We start from the raw sequence: 14,848 nt of genomic DNA on the forward strand, positions 1-14,848 counted from the left end.
ACAAAACAAGATAATAGAAATTCAATAATGGTTGTTATATTGCATGTTGTTGTCACCAAAGTAGTTGCTCAGAATACCAGATATAAGCATGCAAAATAACCAGGAAAAGAAGGACTGGGAATACACTCAGTGACAAAAGCACTTGCCCAGCAAGCACAAGGTCCTGAATTTGAATTCCCCATACAAAAAATAAAACCAAAACAATGCTCAAAAATTAAGTGTTGACTATTCCATACAGAAAGCAGAAAGCAGCAGTATAATTTTCCCAGATACCCCAGGCATATATGCATGTATTTTTTTCTTCCTTCTTTCCTTCCTCCTTTCCTTCATCTCAGTTGTTCCTTCCCTTTGAGCAATTTCTCTCTCTCCCACAATATCCATTGTACCTTTTGGATTTTATTTACTCTTTCAAGTTCTTATACCTGGGAGAAAATATGATGTTTAAACATGCAGGTCTTATTTATTTCACTTCTAAGTATGGTCCCTAGTTGCATCTATTTACCTATAAAAGCTTCAAGTTTGTCTTTCTATAAGCTGAGTAAAACTTCAATATATAAAAATACCACCTCTGCTTTATCCATTCCTCAGTTGATGGGCAGTTGGATTGTTCCCAAGACTTAGCGATGACAGCTCTCCCAAGTCACTCCATCTGGTTCGGGCAGCCTCTCACCAGACTCTAGCTTTGGAATCTTCAAATGATACAACTACTAACATTTTGCTGAGAGAGGTATTTTATAATTAGATTGTGAACTTCCCAAGGGCAGAGAATATCTTTTCTCTGTCTATTCTTTTCTTCATTAGCAGCACCTAGAACAAAACAGACATCAAATCATTCATGTTCTAAAACTGATATAAAATAAATAATGTCCTATGCATCGTAACAGAAATTCCATTCATGGCTAATATTTTAAAGCACCATAAAAGGGCTCAGATTTCCAAGCTGTTGCTGATATAATTAGATTGCTCTTTTCCTGAATGTCATTCGTGGTGGCTGCTTTTTTCTTCCATACCTTACAATCACATTTTCACTGTGTCTTATGTCAGAGGATTACTTGTGCTCATTCCTCTTTGATGGTAACAAGAAGAAAGTGACTGTTCAACTCCGAGCACACGCTGAAAACCAGCAGGGGAGATGGAGACTTCGTGCAAATGCTTCTGTTAAGAGAAGTTACAAGATGCTCCCTAATGATGTGTCATGACAGGTTGGGTTAAAATAGGGTTAAAAAAAGAGCTTAGCACTAATTACAGACCAGTGCAACTTCTCTGAATAGATGCCTTACTTATCAAAGTAAGATACAATTCCTCTTCCTACCACTAATGGCTTTGGGCACTGGAGCCAACAAATATCAAATTGTTGTTTTCCAGAGCATGGAAATCCATGGCATGAATTCCAGCTCAGCTTGTAGATAATTTATCACTAACAATACTGTCACAGATAATTGGTCAAGTGTACAACATGAGATCAATATCTGACTGCCCTGGAAATCTTAAGCTCTCTAGACCTGATTCCACTCTGGTGTTATAAAGCATTGAGTGTGTCCACAAGATGTCAGAGACTTTAAACATATTGTTACATGAATATACAATATATATGAACCAATAAATGTGTATAGTAGCATAGATTATTCACTCCTAAAAACTAATGGTGAAAGAGAATATGTGTTGCGTATGTCCAAAACAGATCTAACAATTTCCTTTGGTACACTGTTTTATTTTAAAACTTTCCTTAAAATTATCAATAATTAGTCACTAAGTATTTCTGTGCATTTTCCAAGTAATCTGTAGAGTGTGCATAATAGTACCTAAATGTATTTGGAATTCATTCCAGTGCCCATTTAAGTAATTTCATTATTTGTTTAAATTTATACTTCTCTGAATTATGTGTAAATGTTTCTTAGACTTTCATTGGGTTAAATCTTGATAAATCCATCATACATGGAAAATACATTAAATCAAACATGTATTCAATGCATATAATCTTCTGAAGCCCCTACTTAGCATCGCAGCCCCCCGTGGAGTGTCAGCTGCTCTGCTATCACATCATGCGCCTGGCAAGGAGCTGCAGCTCTTCGCTTCTTCTCACAAATGCATATTGTCTATTTTCACACAGCATATCCCTAGACTAAGAAGAAGTCCAAATTCAAAATATGGAATTCTACTTAATGCATCCATTTTGTACCATCAAAATATTGAAAAATCATCAAGCTAAAACATCTGAAGCATCTTTATAGTCTATACATCATAATCATTGCATCTAGCGGTAGGAAATAAATTATGTGCAATATATTTGTCAATTCGCACAACCAACAGTCCTTAATGCTGCCTTGCAGAAGTGATAAGGTGGTTTTCAGATGTACTCCTACTGTGTTACAAGACCATTATTCATGAGAGTCTAGCCCTCCTTCAATCAACAAGCTCTACATAGAATTGTCTTTACCCAGAAACCAGGCCAGAGGTCATAAATATTCATGATGCAATTGCCCTCAAAATCTTTGACTTATTTTGCTAATTTACATTAAGCAACGCATCTGGACTGCACATCCACCTTTCCCTAGTAACACCATGTTCTATCATCGTCCCTCTAGGGGGAAAGGGACCCTGAGCTGACCTTCCCACTCATGAGCACAATGGCCCTCCCCAAGCTTGTGATGGTCTAGCGTCACCAGCTGGCCTTCTTTTGGAGATCTTATCATTCCCACCACAATTGGATTCTATAAAGTTCCTCCAGGGCTCAGTTCTAAACCACAGAAAATCTCCTCACTGAGCCTCTCAAAGAAGCTGCTTCTCCTCTCTCCTGTCTTCCACACTTTGGAAAAGTAGAGCATCTGCAGCAAACCTAGCAGGGTTCCTTGCTTTTATGAAGGATGCCCTCTGCATCATATTCATTTCCCCGAGTTTTGGTGACTTCTGCCTCAAACACCTTGCAAAGCAGTTCTAAGATTTCTACCTCATTTTGCATGAGCTATTGTATTCTCCATGAGCCAGCCAAACACAATACCAGCGCTGTCCTGTCCAGCATCACGGTAAGGTCGTCTGTATCAAAAGCTCACTTAACCAGCTTTAGCCCCACATTCCTTGACCCAGCAACCTAAGGGTGTAGCTCCATCTGTAGTAGCTGAGCTGAGTGGAGCCTTTGTAGCTTCGTCCCTTTTCCACCCAAGCAGGCCCAGCAAGCTGAAGCTACCCAGTGTTGTAACTGATCCAGAAATTTGGCCCAATAAAGAGAGAGAGGGTAGATCCTTCTTGGACAAGTAATGTCTTCCAAAACAGGGGTGTATGTATCATTCTCAGGTGAGAGAGGAGGATTAATTTTAATGGGAGAGCTGGCCATTTATATAGACATAAATGATTTATAACAATCCTGGAAATAAATGTTTTTCTGTTTTCTGATTTTTTTAGCACATTGACCCAGATGACCTCATCAGAAATCTCAGTGTCTAGTTTCTTCCCAAATTGAGCTATGGCCTTGGAGTAACAGAGTTCTCAGGGTGAGAACTCTGTCTAAAGTTTGAGCTCATTACAATTAAGTACTTTGTACTCTGCTTTTTCTGCCACTTAGTTGCAAGAAATAGTTATCATTTTAAAGCGACAGAGGATCCATCCAGTACCTTGCATTAATAAATGATTACTCTCCTCCACTCCACATTTTCTTAAAGCAATCAATAATATTGAGCAATAACCTTGTATATCATATCCTGTCACCTCTGCTTTCCTACAACCTCTCATCTACCTGTGATGCTATAAATGCTAATGTATTCTTTTCCACATTCATTCTAACCCACTATGTGCTTGGTAAATACTTTAAAAATTATTCAGTGGATTAGTTTCTTAGGCCTGCTGTAAGAAAATACCTCAGTGCAGTATCTTAAACAGCAGAAATGTATTTGCCCATAAATTTGCAGACAAAAGCATGACATCAAGGTTTTTCTCAATTTTGGATTATTTTGAGATCTCTCTTCTTGGTTTGTAGCTTTCCCTGTATGTCAATGTGACCAAGTCTCCTCTTCACATAAACATATCATTCATATTAGATTATAGCTTGTCCTAATAATCTCACAACTTAATTGCCTTTCTGAGATATTGGAGGTTGGGAAGACAAAATATAGCCCCTACCACCCTACTAAAGAATGCCAATGACGTTCAACTGCCCACCTGGCCCCAGGGGCAGGATCCACATTTCCAATCAGCTGAAGTTCAACCTGGCTTTGACATCCCAGCCCTCTAGCTGAGGTGAACTGTGGACTGTCCCTGAGCTGTAGATTGAAAAGTTTAAGGTATGGTGTTGTGTGGTTTCCAACATAAGAGTTGTCTTAAGCATCCAACTCCTAACCAATGCCGTGATATCATTCAGGCAGTTTAGCAAATAGAAGTGATATTTCAAATGCAAAATGTAACTTAGGGTTAAATTTTTACATTTGAACATAATTTATCCATTGACTATATTCTCAAGTGTATCAAATTTAATTTATCTGAAATTAACCCATAAATGTAAACGTTGCTATTTCTGGGTTGGAATGTGCATAATTTTCAACATAAAATTCATAAGATGTTGTCATTTTTTCTACTGATCCTTCAAGTAAACACAAAACAACATTTTAGAATTAAAGCCAGAGATGAAATAAGCCTGAAAATAAGAGCCACAAGATGCATTTTTAATAACCTTGCACTAATTATCAAAGAGCCCAAATGAACCTAACAAGTGGAAAGCATAATCTACTAATTTGAAATAAAAGATTACATTCTGAGACCTACATATAAAAGGGAGAGTTTTAGCAGCAGCATTTACTTTACTATATTTTCGCTTTAGGCCAAATTGAGAGTATAATTTTCAACTCTGATGTGATTTCATTTCTCGCCTATTTTCTTCTTGAAATAGTTTGGAAGTTTCTGATAAAGATGACTCAAACCTGGAAGGAACAATATATCTTCATGAGTTCACTCACAATAAAATTAAATAAATAAAACAAAACATTACAAAACATCTAACAAAACTTTCCCCAGCTGTTGCCAGAAACTACAGAAAACTCACTTACATGGCATACACACTAATATCAATAGTTAAGAGGACCAGCCAAATAGCTCAGTGGATTAAAGCACCTTCAAGCAGGCACAGGGACCAAGGGTTCTATTCCGGGGCCTGCCATGCTGGCCCTGCCCCCAAGGTGCACTAAGAAGGCAATTGAGACTGGGTGTGGTGGCTGGCGCCTGTAATCCCAGCTCTTGGGGGGCTGTGAACAGGCTGATCACTACGAGTCTGATCTAATAGCAAAGACCCCTGTAGACCCTTCCCTAAAACACACAAAAAAAGTGAAAAGAAATGTATGAATAGAAAACCGCAAGATGCAAGATATTAATATTGTTTTAATGACAGACACTTTCCTAAAATGTTATGACTATATGTATTGAAATGCATACACTTAATCATGAAAACATACCAGGGGATATGGAATTTTAAGCAACTATATAGTAAATATTTGCAGAGCAAACTTTTGTTACCTTTGATACCATCTTCAAGTAATACGTTTTGCCCTTGAACTCTAAGGGACAAGCCGGTACTTTCATGACTGCATTCATTTCAAGTTATTGATACATACATATAAATATTTTGTAGTTTTATTACTTTTGCTGTGATTACTATATTTTTAGCAGTTAATGATGTTTGTCTTGGGGAGTGTGTACGTGCACTAGCTGCATCTTGACCACTCTTCCTTTCCTCTCACTGCTTTCCCAGATCCCTTTCCCACCTCCAAAGAATACACCTTCCTCCTTCCTACCATCACTTTTTCCTTTTGCTCTTCAAATTACTTATTTTTAGAGTTTTTCATTCTCATATGAGGTAAATACTGGGATATTTATCTCCACTATAACTTCCCTGGGTATCTTCTCAAAAAGAGTTCCAATCATCATATTCCAGTGACACATGCCAATCCATGCCGACAGCAGCAGAACTGACAATAGTCAAATGATGAAAGTGGTCTACGTGCTCTTGGACAGAAGAATGAGTAAGGAAAGTGTTCATATGAGGAAGGATAAATCTGAGTCCTTTGTAGGAGAATGCATGGGTCATGAAACCACGAGCTAAACGAAATTATTAGACAGCTGAGTAGAAATATGACAGGCGATTAGCGACCCTTTCCAAGGCACCAGCAACTGGGATGCCTTCAGGGAGTTCCCAGTCTCCTGGGCAACTTATGGCCAGTGGTGGGAACTGAAGAAGGAGAAATACACAAAACAGAGGGTGCAGCAGGGCTCTGGGATGCCTGTTGCTCTCAGGGAGCAAAAGACCCAATGTCTCCATCTCAACCCCATTTCATTCAGCCCCTGTGCTTCTCCTGGAATCCCATAGTAGGAGCTCAGTGGGCAAGTTTAACACCATAGAGGAAGGAAGTTAAGATTCATCTTCTCAGCTGGGTGCTAGTTTCACCAAGTTGTCCTCTGTGGGCTCTGAGTCCTCCTGCTCTGAGAGCCTCACTGACCCAGAGGAAACAGGAGTTCCGCAATCAAAAACCATCCCACGAGGAAAGAGCATGTCATTTTATTATTTGTGGTCCACAACAGTAGGCAGTCAGACATTCAAAGAAGTCAGTGCAGAAGATAAGAATACTTTGCACCTGTGGATGGAGGCGAAGTTCAGGCAATAAACTGCAGATGCAGTGAATGTGCCTCCATACTTCTGGACAGATAAGCAATAATGATGGGTGTTGTAAGCAGGCATCAGTCACCTGGGAGCGGCCCAAGATCTCCTGCCCATCCCTTCCAGGAAAGGTCTTGTGCTTTCCACATGCACGAGCTTGGGACTTCCCTACTGGATCAATGTTACCCGACTATACTCGCAATCTTATTGACTGATCATAGCTTTATCCCACCTCGTGCCCACCTAGTGATTTTGCTCCGTAAGCCTTCCCTATAAATGAAGTTACAGTCGCCCACTCTCAAAGTCCCCTCCTGTTTCTCTCAGGAGCTGTCACTCCCTCAATCACATGTGCTATTTTTTTTCACAAGTTTACACTGGATTAAGGACAATTTATTGTTTTTATGTACAGAAAACTCAAGAGTATACTTAGCCCAGTTTAGTGGCAAACTCTTTAGCTTTTGCTTTCTCCAGCTTAGCAATATGAGCCACAGATTTTGGACCCTGAATGTTGCCTCCCCAGTGACAGCGGAACTCATTGTATCTGTCATTGTAGTTAGTCCCAATGGCCTCCACCAGCTTAGCCAGCACGCCTTTGTCTTGTGAGTTGACCTGTGTGAAGGCGACAGTGGTACAGGTCTTCCTGTGGATCAGATGCCCCAGCTCAGCCTTCCCCTTGATGATGCAGTAAGAGGCCCCCATCTTGTGACACAGGGCAGGCGGGAACACGACCAGCTCGATGGTGTTCACGTCATGTGCAATCACCATGAGCTGAGCCTTCTTGTTCTCTACTAGAGTGGTGACAGTGTTGACCCCTGCTCTGAGGACCAGTGGCCTCTTAGTGGGGACATCCCCTTTGCCAGCAGCTTTTTTCTCTGCCCGGGACAACAGCCTCTGCTTCTTCTCTTGCTTGGTTTCTGGTCTGTACTTGTGGGCGAGCTTAAGCAGCTGGGTAGCTGTTTGGCAGTCCAAGGCCTGGGTGAACTGGTTAATCACAGGGGGCACCTTTAGCCGCTTGTACAGGATGGCCCTCTGTCACTGCAGCTGGATGTAGCGGGGCCATTTGACAAAGCGGGTGAGGTCTCTCTTGGGCTGGATGTCCTAATGCCAAAATTCTTTGGCCTCTTCTCAAACAGGGGATTTACCACCTTCTTGGCCTCCTGCTTCTTCATGACAGCAGGGGCCGGGGCCACCTTCTTGCCCCTGGCCTTCTTCCCTTTTGGCATCTTGGCCAGCTAATGGTTCCTCTTTAATCTTGTGGAACAGAAGCTTGGCACACCAGACACCTAGCGTGTTGGGAATTATAAACAATATTTTCCTTATATCATTTGGAGGTCTGATATCATTACTATATCAAAATAAATCAAACTCAGGTTTTATTGCATTTTTATGAAATTATATATTCTTTATTAACACATTTTCTTACACCACTAGAACTATAGTTTCTTTTTTAAAATTTTTTATACATTTTAATGAGAAAAAAGATAAAATAGCAATTAAACAGTTTCAAAACAGGTTAGGAGGGCAGTTACAACAATTAATACATTGCATATTCTTATCTTCATAGTAATTATACATAGGACAAGATGCAGACATGATATCTTCTCTAAACAATATTAGTACAAACCTTTCTTCTCATTGAACTAAGAGAAAGTAGCTGTATATCTATCCTAACTATCTTGCATATACATATATATTTTTTCACTATGAAATCAGACCCACATGTGTAAAACTGTATTGTCTCCTTCTCCCTAGTGTAAGAACTCAAAAGAAGAAATAAAAATTGAAGGTATAGCACAATTAAATTGAAAGAGAGAACTTAAGGATTAAATAACTTAGAGAGAGAAAGGAAAAAAGTTAGGAAATATGGTAGGGGTAAAAAAAAAAAATGCACAATGGTCCTAAGGATTTCCATCAGTTTTTTGTTTGTTTGTCTGTTTTTGTTTTGTTTTGTTTTGCTTTGTTTTTGTTTTTTTGTATTTTAGGGATGGGTTTACAGGGTGTTCAGGGTCTCACTACTAGATCGGGCTCATAGTGATCCGCCTGTTTACAGCTTTCCAAGAGCTGGCATTACATGTGTGTACCACCATGCCCAGTTTCAATTGCTTTCTCAGCACACCCCAGGGATGGGACCAGCATGGCAAACCCTGGGAATCAAACTCTGGCCCCTGCACCTGCTTGCAGGTACTTTAACCTGCTGAGCTATTTGGCTGGCCCTCCATCAGGGTCTTGAAAATAGCAATTAGTGGGTAGAATTCTTACACTTACTATCTCTATATGCTGATATCTGTGACTTAAGCAACTACATTGTGGAGAGCAATGTGTAATACTAAAACCATACTTGAAATACCTGCCACTTTGGTCTTTTCAATGCATAGTGCTTCTAATGTCATATCAATTATTGCTATAGTGTCTCTATCTCCACTTAATTTAGGATCAGAGGTACAGTATTTGTTCGTTAGCTCTGTTTTATACTATTATTCTCTTCCAACTCTCTATAACATGGATTTTGTGGTGGAATAACTAATGGCCAACTAGGAACACCCACCTGAACTGAGTCAGCATGGCGCTGGCTGTGGAAGGCCCACCCAAGGAGTGTTTCCAACAACATAAAAGGAGAACTGGAGGGCAAGATGGTACCCTGTTGATTCTGCTGGAGAAGTGTGTCACTCTGACTCTCCTGATATGAACTCAGCCATTCTCATCATCAGAGGAGCTTGGGTCCCCCCTTGTCACTGAGGATGGCTGTGGTTCCCTTTGGAGGTGTGCTGTTCCTTACCTTGAGCATCATTTCCTGAGTCCAGTGTAGATTCATCATCCAGATAACACAGGTCCTTCATCCCACTGGCACAGACTTTGTGGCTTTTACTGTGCACCTTTGGGCCTTCCCTGCGCAGATCCTTGATACAGACTTGCATGCAACATTGTGGTGGGTTCTCAGACATTAGTTGGACTCATGCAGGACATTGCCTGCGGATCCAGCTCCTCAGCTGGATTCTTTGGGTCTCTAATGTGTCGACAGATTTCTGGCATACAGCTGAATTCGACTCTTTGGGTGAATATTATAAAATAATCGTAGGAATTATGTGTCCTGTATTAAATCTATTCCCCCTTAAACCCTGACTACAGTAGACTAAATCTGGAAACAAGATGACATTGAAGTAAGTGTGGAAGTCAAAGGGCTAAGTGCCAAATAAAACAGAGGTTTCTGCTGTGTTTATTTGAAATGGGGAAAGGTAAGACAGACACCATTGTCATAGATGTGTCCATTTCTTTCCTTTCTTTCTTTTTTTTCTTTCTTTTTTTTTCTGTACAGAGTCTCACTACACAGATCAGACTCCTAATTTTCAGCCTCCCAAGTGCTGGGATTACAGGTGTGCACCACCACGCTCAGTCTCAGTCGCCACCTCAGAATGACCAGGGAGGGTGCAGGACATCGGCAGGGCATGTGGTGCTGGGTATTGAACCACAGTCCTTGCACCTGCCTAAGCAGGTGCTTTACTCTGCTGAGCTATCTTACTGGTCCTATTCCATTTCTATTAGAGACACTAGCAGGAGTTGCGCAGTTGATATAGTTGCCCACCATCATGCATAATGTGATATTACAAGCATTACTGAGGAGAAAAAAATCCTTGCCTTGAGATATTTACAGTTTAGTAATGGAAATAATTCTCTAAGCAGACATCTAAAAACAACTTTGTACAGGAGTCCAGAAATGGGTAGAAGTAACTTTCAGTGTGTTTAGAGCAAAAGGCAGAGAAAGACCCTAGTCTGGAGCTGGGCAAATAAATTTCCTCAGGACAATTCTGAGGTTAAGAATATTAAGTAAAGAAACTAATTGTTTTTCTTGTCTACTCCCTTCTCTCGTGAGGAAGTTGTGAACATTTTCCAGCAAAAGTAACTTTCTGAACATCCCACTGCAAGCAATGTGCTAAGCGGAAAATATTGTGCACTCAAGGAAAACGAAGGGCCTCAATTCATGCTGCCCTTGCAGTTGGAGTGTGTGTAAGCTGAAATTAAAACACATTTCCCCTAAATTCACACTCAGTATGCCGAATGGATTGGGCAAGCACCTGGGGAAGGTGCGTTGCTCCTTTTATGTCTCCAACAGGGCACTTGGCACCTGTTCTTTGTCTCTCCCCTGGGGTTCTACCACCGTCTTCATTCCACACACTCTGAGGAGGGATGCTCCAGCCACAGAAGGATGTCGAAACATACAACTCAATCAATGAATCAGATAACTGCAAATTTTCATATAAGATACATAGTATGCCGCTGATTTCATATTTTTAGTAAGGCTGTGTTTCACAGAGTTGGGAAGAAGTATAATCTAGATTTTAGGATGAAAATTTGGTGATCAGAACTTCCAAACTTGGGCTGACCAGATAGCACAGAGGACTAAAGCGCCAACTTAGGCAGGCGCAAGGACCAGGGTTCGATTCCCAGCAGGCCATGCCAGTCCTGCCCCTGGGGCGCATTGAGACAGCAATTGAGTCTGGGCATGGTGGCACGTGCCAGTAATCCCAGCACTTGGGAGGCTGAAAACAAGAGGATCAGGATGATTCCCATCTGTGTAGTGAGACCCGGGAAGCCCTGCACTAAATACATAAAAAAAAAAGAACTTCCAAGCTTAAGGTAATCACATAAATCAAAACATATTTTCATATATTTAATTCTCACAATATATCATTTTCACATGTTTGTTGCTGAAATTCAGGATCCAGCACCCTGAGGACACATTTTTATCTAAACATGTTGGGATAAAAAAAGAGTGTACGTCTCCTTGTGCCTTTATGTCTTCCTGATAAAATATAACTATCAAAATGTGAATTTCTAAACACTGTTTTGAAAACTTAAAAGTGCAGCAATATAAAAAATGTGAATTTCTTTAAAGTTTTACATAGAGGCAATTGTATATTATTGTATGCACTGAAATATGATATATTATATCATTTGTTACTGATTTCACCCAATTAGTGTACTAATTTTTACTTATAGGTTAATTTCTAATTGTGCACTAGAACATCTGGGAAAGATCATGAACTATCTTCACCCCCTTTTTGTAAAACCCCAGGGAAGTTCGTCTGTTGGAGTTGGGTCACTGAAGCACATGACCTTATTTGTGCATATGAAGAGCTTTCTTCAGCGAACTTCATTAAAATTAACTTCCCTTGATCATTAAAACACAGTTCATCTTTGCAACAGCTTTTCTGGGTGAATTAGTCTTTTGTGAAGTATCTTTGAAGTTATTCCTGAAGTAGTATCTTTGATCTAAGGTTAAATTTAGAATTGCAGAGTGTTTCCATGCCCTCTCGCCAACGTTTTATTCTAACAATACTTTCAGTGATCGTGAACTCGCTGATACTAGTTTATAAAATATCGTCTTTAATGCATTGAGAGTAAATGTTACAAAACCCACATCTTCAAATCTAATGCAACTGTATTGAAATGTTTTGTTTGAACTTTTAATTAATTAAATTTTCCATACCAAGAATGAAGTGTTTATGGTTTTTCAATCAGTGTTTATGAAAGCTCATCCTCCAAAATTCACAAGCCTTCGTTCAGACTCATAAACAAGCTGATGAATATTTCATCAGAAGTTGAGATCATAAAATGAAGCACTTTGTAATTCTTTCAATAAAGAATGCCCAAGGATTAAAACAGGGCTATGCTAATGAGATACTAAGAGCATTTGTATTGTTTTTCCTTCAGAACAATTACCAATGCTTGTGTAGAATCACCACTGTTTCAGGTAATACTCAGTTCAATAAATCACATTCCTTGCTCAGTTATTCAATAAAAAAAAAACATGAGATAATACAAAATTGGAATAACAACTGTACAAATAATTACCAGGTCCTAAAATAATATAGATGGCATACTTTCTGATTTAGGAATCAAGGACAGAAGCGTCATCAAATGATAGACTAAGTTGTAAACAAATTTCTCAGCATGTCGTCGAATGTCACAGCTATTTATAGGAGTAGCTGCTATGTATCAGATATTCTATTTTTACTGCTAAGATTCTTGTGGTCTTCATGAAGAGTATCAAATGTTCCTTGAGTGTCATCCCCATCTAAAATAGAACGATCAGGCTTGGATTAAAATCACGAGTGCATTTCAACTATAAATTTGACATTTATCAATCAAAGGCATTACTCTTATAATGGCATTGTTCTATGGGCATTGGTAAAAGCCATCAGCTCTTAGTATTCTTTGGATGTTTGGGGAGTTTACAGAACTGATAATACCGAAGTGCTCATCCAGTCATTCAACATTCAAAGATGATTTCTAATATGTAGTGCGTTCTAAGTCTTATTGCCATATAGTTTTATGCAAAATTCTTACTCTCACAGTCTTCAGCAAATATATCAATTAATAATAGAATTTCCAGTGAAGAAATTTTCTACTAACAAACTAAAGAGTGTGTGTCAGGCAGCTAAGTTAGATTTACTTGCAAAAAAACAGTTCCTCTGAAGACGACCATTGGGGCAGACCCTGATCTGTACACATGGATCAATGTGAGGAAAGTTCTAGACAGAAAAGCAAGCCTGCATGCTGTGAGGAGATGTGAGGAGTTGAAATGGAAGTGAAGGCTGTGTGTATGGGTTCCACTGAGGAAGTAAGGTGGAGAAAAGAAAGGACTTACAGGAAAGGTAGATAGAGGTAAGGGAAGTTAGCAGAGACATGTAGTAGATTGGGGCAGTATTTTGAATATGATAGGAAGCTATATGTGGATTTTTCAGCAGAAGCATAGCAATCCTATTTTCATGTCATAAAAAAAGATTTCTAGCTGCTTTGTGGAATAAAGACTCTGACTGTGCCAAAAATGGATGCAAGGTCCAGGAAGATAACTCAGATGGGTAAGCACCTGCCCCACAAACATGACGTCCTGAGTTTGATCCCTGATACTTGGTACCACACATTTAAAAAAAGTGAATGCCAGGAGATGAATGAGATAAGTAATGGCAAATTTACATGAGAAAAGGGCCAGGGAGATGGCTCAATAGAATAAGCACTTGCCTGGCAAATGCAAGGGCTTGAGTTCAATTCTCAGTTCTGGAAGAAAAAAAACAGAGATAGAAAGAAGTGATAGGAAGCAAATACCAATTTTTTTAAATTTTGCACAATTTTCATTTACTAATTATACCTTAATAAAACCTAATAAAATAATGTAATTGTCATCTCAGAGGAATATATAGAAGTAAGGATGCAGTTTTATATGAAACACTATGAGACTTGTTATCGGTCTGTAGGAAGCCAGACAAGTGGCTCCATCCATGGTAGAGCACTGGCCTGGCATGTTCAAGGCCCCTGGCATGATGCCCTAGTGCCACAAAACCTGGGGAGTATATAACCTACAGAAGGGACATGAGTGAAGGGACACAAGCTCTACCTGAAGGGTAGGGATGTATCACAAAAGAGGAGCTGCTATAGTGGATCTTGCCAGGAATTAAAGCAGAAACAGGCAGGTAGATGGAGATGGGAATGGTTGGAAGCATTCTGCTAGATTTGACAAAATATCCTCATTGTCACTGGGCAGAACGGGATTTTTAAAAATTGACTCCTTGTTTTACTATCTGAGATATAGAAGGCATAACAGAATAGAATGGAGTGAGTAGACTGAAAGCAAATAGTCTGGAGTTTGTGTGTCAGAGGGTGAGGAATAAACATTCTAGTGCAAATGATCCAATCTGAAATGCCTCATTAGACACTGAAGTGGAGCTGTACCTCTGCAGCTTAGTACTGAGATCAGAGTTGCATCTGGAGAGGTCAACTTTAAATGTTACCAAGATAATATGACATTTAAACACCAATACTTCTGAAACAATAAATAAGATTATTCCATAGCAAAGACCTGTTGGTACAGTTGTTGTATGGTGACCTTGATGGGCTCTTTCTCATACAATGTCATGTCACCATTGATATACAGTGAGAATACAGTAATAAGCATAACTCTGATTATGCTTAGAGTAAAGAGGACTGTGGAATTAAAGTGAGATCATATTAGTAAGTCTGAAGTTAGTAAGAGGGCTGATAAGGCTCCCGTGAGGGGTCACAGGATTGAATTAACTATATGATAAGGGTGTGTTTGATGGGTAGTTAAGCATTATCATGTAAGGCAGAATGTAATCCCTTAGTGACACGGTACACAGATACAGGAATGTGGAGGATCAACCTCAGGACAAAGCACAGCATTAGAAATTATGCAGCCAG

At 39.7% G+C, this 14,848-nt stretch overlaps 1 pseudogene; it reads right to left on the reverse strand.

Annotated features, from left to right (window-relative positions):
* Positions 1 to 7,002: 7,002 nt before the first annotated feature.
* On the reverse strand, positions 7,003 to 7,860 carry LOC101586517 (annotated as a pseudogene).
* Between the last annotated feature and the right edge of the window lie 6,988 nt (positions 7,861 to 14,848).

Source organism: Octodon degus, unplaced genomic scaffold (genome assembly GCF_000260255.1).
Source record: "Octodon degus isolate 3935 unplaced genomic scaffold, OctDeg1.0 scaffold00054, whole genome shotgun sequence".
In the NCBI taxonomy this organism is placed as follows: domain Eukaryota; kingdom Metazoa; phylum Chordata; class Mammalia; order Rodentia; family Octodontidae; genus Octodon; species Octodon degus.